The sequence below is a fragment of the Vicugna pacos genome, chromosome 4 (genome assembly GCF_048564905.1).
Source record: "Vicugna pacos chromosome 4, VicPac4, whole genome shotgun sequence".
Lineage (NCBI taxonomy): Eukaryota > Metazoa > Chordata > Mammalia > Artiodactyla > Camelidae > Vicugna > Vicugna pacos.
Genome location: NC_132990.1, coordinates 78,485,840 through 78,490,858, shown reverse-complemented (window position 1 = coordinate 78,490,858; position 5,019 = coordinate 78,485,840). Strand labels below are relative to the sequence as shown.

Here is a 5,019-nt window from a genome sequence, read left to right as displayed (position 1 = left end):
CTCGGGCACGCGCAGAACACGAGCGGCGCCTGCGCCACGCCGAGTGACGCGGCCTTGAAGGAGGGACGGCGCGGGCTGGGCTGGGCGCATGCGCAGACCGCGGCCGCAGCACCCCCAACTGCTCCTGCACCCACAGTTCCAAGCGCAGAGCCGCGTCCGGAAGTCCGTGGAGCCGATCTTCCTTCCTCGTCCTCTGATTCGTACAGACCACTTCCATTTCCGCAGAAAGTTCCGAGACATTTCCTGACAGTCCGCGAGGCGTGTCGCTGTAGGAAGTGCGCGGCGGCGCTGTTTTGTTTCCGGGGGAATCTATTTTTCTGAGGGACGTTTGGGATTTCTGGGTATTCCTCGCAGCCTCTGATTGGCTGGTTTTATGAATATATTAAAGCACAAAAATAAATTTTTCTTAATTCACGCTAAAAAAAATAAGCTATTTAGAGTAGGTATAGTGGCCGGTCCCCGCTGGATGCAGCCACTTCCCCTAGTGTATCTGAGGACCAGACCGAAGTCGACGTAAGCGAAAAGCGGTGCGCTTGCGGGCCCTTAAATAGCGAGCGCGCGGAGCCCTAGACGTGTTGTATGAAAGGAGAGAAGGTTAGCACTCCCCTTGACAAGGATGGAAGAGGCCCTCGGGCCTGACAACACGCATACGGTTAAGGCATTGCCACCTACTTCGTGGCATCTAACCATTGTTTTTCCTTTTTCCTCCTAGTGGGGCCGGGGTGTTTGGCTCGTGGTTGTGCAAACACACGGACGTGTGATACACGTGGGCGCTCCAATACGTCGGCGCGACACGGCCGGGTGCACAAGCACGGCTGTGGATAAACGCGTGCAACTCTCCCTTCGCTGAGCTGCTTGGCATTTTTCACGATACAAAGTGGATCGCAGCCTTCTTGCATCCGCGTCACCGCACCTGTGCCTTCACCTCCTCATCCGCAGCCCCGGAGAGTGGGGCGCAGGGTCGGGGTGGGACAGCAGATGGCTTACATCTCGCGTAGGTACGTCTGAGCCTGGGAGCGGGGCAGGTGCGGCCAGGTGGACCTGGGACAGTCAGACTAGGTCCGCAGGTGGCTGTGGTCTGAGGCCTTCCTGGCTTCAGAGGTTTCCATTTGCATCTTTTCAGCATCACAGAGATTCGAGGCCTCTTGAAAGCTTAAAGACTTTCGTTCAACACTCAGGGGACCAATAGTAACTGAATCGCCACCCTCCGTGGTGCCCTGGCCCGGGCACAGAGAGGACCCCTGCTCCCGGAGGTCAGGTCACATCCTGGACCATTCTAGAGCCTTAGCGGACAAGCCCGAAGGAGGTGACCTCTGTGGAGTGAGCAGGGCAGGCGCAGGGTGGTGGTGGTGGGGTCCTCACACCGGGGGGGGGGGGGGGGATCAGGGAAAGCAAGGTCTAAGATGCCCTGAGTCAAGACTGGAGGGAGGGAGCAGCCATGGGGCCCTCTGGGAGAATGTTCCAGATGGAGAAAGGCACGTGCAAAGGCTCTGTGGCTGGAGGAGTGGGGAGGGGCTAGGCCAGGGCACAAGGGCTACTGGCCAGGGCCCCATGGGCTCTAACAGCATCCCTCTGGTAGCCACGCCAAGAGCAGTCAGAGGGCAAGCCTGGAGCCGGTGGGAGAAAGGCCTGGGGCTGGTCCAGGGGCTGAGAAGTGGTCATTCTGGAGATGTTCAAGGCCAGCGAAACTTGCCAACACAGCGACGGGAGTGTCCGGTCCCTCTGAGGGAGGCTGATTGCAGGAGCAGGTCTGGGCGTCAGGTCTAACACTGAGACTTGCAGCACATCGGCCACTTTAAAGCCATGAGGCTGGTAGGGCCACGTAGGAGGGAATGGACAAAGATCCAAGTGAGGCCTGAGGCCTGAGCCCGGTGTTTGGGAGCAGGGGGACTGAAACAGCACGCGGGCCCCTGTCCTCTGGCTGCCCGGTGACCCCGCACTTCCCGAAGGCCTCACTGGAACCCTCTCTCCTTCCTTGTGTCCCAACCTTTTGATGGAGTAGTCTGACTAACTGTCACTGTCCAGACAAAATGTGTGCCCTTGAAACAGGCACAGCTAGAAGGGCCAGCTGCCCAGGGCAGGCGCTGTGCTGGCCCTACCACCTTGGTGTCTCAGAGCCGTTTTACCAGCTGCACTGCAGGCTATCAGATTCTTCTCCACAGAAACCCCGAACTGCCCAGTGGCACGTGACTGATGAGTGCCCTGTGGATTTTTTTGTGCCAGTTTTAAATCCATTTGCAAACTCATTCCAGGGGTCCTGTGTGCCTGCGTGAGTGTGGGACTTGAGCTCTCCTTTGAACTGGTCCTGACACCTTACAGGTTTCCCAAGTAAAGCCGCTGGCAAGTGTGCATTTTATCTGTGCGAGTCACGACCGTCTCGCACTGTTGCTGCTCCCACTGCCCCGCTCCTGCCCCCTGCCCACCCCAAGTCCAACCTGGTGCCAGGCCCAGGGTCTCCCGGGAGGGGCCAGCGGTGCCCAGGAGGCAGATGCATCGCAGCCCCATGGCCAAGCATCCTGCTTCAAGTGCCCTCCTCACAGGCTCCAGAACAGGCCGCGCCAGGAGAGAGCACATGCCTGTGTTCCATGGATGCCCTTAAAGTTCCATGGACTTAAGTCCCCAGAAAGGCAGCCCACAGGGTTCAGAGAGCGTTCCCCCCTCCCTGTCCAGCGCAAACTGCTGTAAGTTTTAAATGAAGTGCTCATTTAAGGACCCAGAAAAAATGTCAAGTTAAATAGAAGCAACCCAACCGACGATTTAAAATCCAACAGTCCACCCATAGGGACACTGAACCGAGACAGGACGGCGGTCAGCAGCCCCCAGAGGTGCAAGAGGCAAACCCGGACGGGGGCCTAAGGGACAAGAGACCGGTCTCCACGGAGACACCAAGGGAGAAACAGGGGGACCCTGGAGATCAACCCAGTGCAGGCAGGGGCTTTGCTGGGGTCCCGGTTCACACCAGCGCCGCGTGTGCGTGCGTGGAACAGACACATCAGATGCGAAGACAACTGCGGAAACCTGGACCTCAGGTATCTGGTTACAGAACTGATATTTCAACTGTGAAGATGGTGCTGTGGTAATGCCGTGGGAGAATGTTAGAGACACACTGCATTCACGGCTTAAATTATAAAACATCTGGGATTTACACTAAAATAACCAGGGAGGAACATCATTAAAAGGTTTTGAAGTTGGATGACAGGACCCAGGGATCTTCCCCACTTTTATACGTCAGAAACGTTCCATAATAAAAAGGTTTTGTTTTTAAAATACCAGATCATCCCCAGAACGTTAGTGGTAGGAGGAAACAGGGTGATTTATTGTCTCCGCCTATTTTTTCACACTGTTGATAATGAGCACAATGTGTAATTTTCATAGTAAGAAAAAGGTATTTTGACAAAACCAAGAACTTCCCACCAGAGCACGCGGGCCCACGGCACCGCCGAGCCCAAGCAGCCCGCCTGCGCCAGCCCACCGCCCCTGCGGTAACCGCCGCGTGCTGAGGAAGAGGAACAGTTCTTACCAGACACAATTACAAGACAGGAAATTCTTTATTTTCAAAAAGAGAATGTATCTTTACATAAATCTACAACAGAGAATTCACATGTAGAAAAAATAAGCTATATTCCAGGACACGGTGCTCTGCACACACACCCCCTCCTCCCAGGGCGAGCTCAACACCAGAACCGACAAAACCCAAAGACCCTCAACATTTCAGGAAATCCTGAAGCCAAGCCACTGCTGCGCTGACCTGGGTCCCAGCACCTCCCGTCCAGCCACGCTGCACCCGCGGGGTCCTTGCCACAGGAGCAACCAGCTTCTAGAACGGCCGACCCGTCTGGACGTCTGCTTCCCCAGGACAGTTACAGATGCGTCTGTAACTGTCACTCTCTGTGTGACAAGGGCCACTGGAGGGTCCGGGAAGCCTGTAGAGGGCGGCCCCTCCACCTGCAGGCTGTGTCCCTGCACTCGGGACCCAGGGAAAGGCAGGGCAGGCCGAGGTACAGGCTGTGCCTCCGACTAGGGACGGACAACCCCTGCAAACCCAGAGCCTGAGAACTGGCCCGGCAGCCCCCTGGCCCAGGCAGGGATGTAGCCACCCACACCTTCTGGGGCCTGTCCATAATGCACTGGCCCCCACTGCCAAGGTCTCGGGGTGCAGACGGGATCAGAGCCCTGCCGGGAGGGTCCCCTGGCCCGGCGGCAGCTGCCCGTCAGCGCTGCCTTGCAGCCCCGTGTCCGCACCCTGGCTCCCAGCACAGGCAGCGTGACGCTTCGGGGGCCACGGCTGAGCGGGCAGAGACGCCGGGGGACAGACAGGTGCAGACGGCCAGCTCCCAGCCACGGCTCCTGAGGTGGCATCAGAGGTGGGCGCCAGCCTGCGCCCCCCCGACCACGGCCCCGCGCACCCTCGCCAGCTCTGCGACACCAGCAGGACCTATCGGGGTCCCGGGCTCCGGTTCAAGTCGGAGCCCCCGCCTCCTTCCTGCGCCCGCGCCCAGATGCCGGTAACCTGCAGGGCGTCGGCCTGGTCCTCTGCAGCCCAGGCTCCGCGGGGATGAGGAGAGCGAGCCGCCCACCTTCTGAGAAAACTCTTCCACCCTCCTGCCAACTGGGAGACTTTTCATAAAGAAGCCAAGAGAAGACGGGCTTTGCGAGAGCTCAGCTGCCGCCACACGCACACGCTCCTACCTCGGCCGCGCGGGCGCCGGGAGACAGACGGGGGCTGAGCGCGGCCGCCCCGCCCCGAACGCGAAAGGCCTCTACACGACGGGCGGAACCCCGGGCTCGGGGCTTTCCGGAAAGACTCCGCACACACCGGCCACCGCCGCAGGCAGGACGCGAGGGCAGAGACGCGCGGGCCCGACCATCTGCCCAGCAGACGAGGGGGCGGCCCTGCAGGGGGCAGGGCGGCGAGGCCGGGCCACAGCCCCAGGCGGCACCGGGTCCCAGCGCCTGCACCAGGTAACAAATCCTCAGAACCGGCACAGAACGGTTACTGGAAAGAAACACAACTCGTGA

General features: G+C 59.2%; 1 non-coding gene across 1 annotated transcript; it reads left to right on the top strand.

Annotated features, from left to right (window-relative positions):
• The first annotated feature begins 572 nt into the window (after positions 1-572).
• On the top strand, positions 573-698 carry LOC116278538 (U6atac minor spliceosomal RNA). The gene has a single exon (XR_004187863.1). It is a non-coding gene; the product is annotated as a U6atac minor spliceosomal RNA (small nuclear RNA).
• Positions 699-5,019: the final 4,321 nt, after the last annotated feature.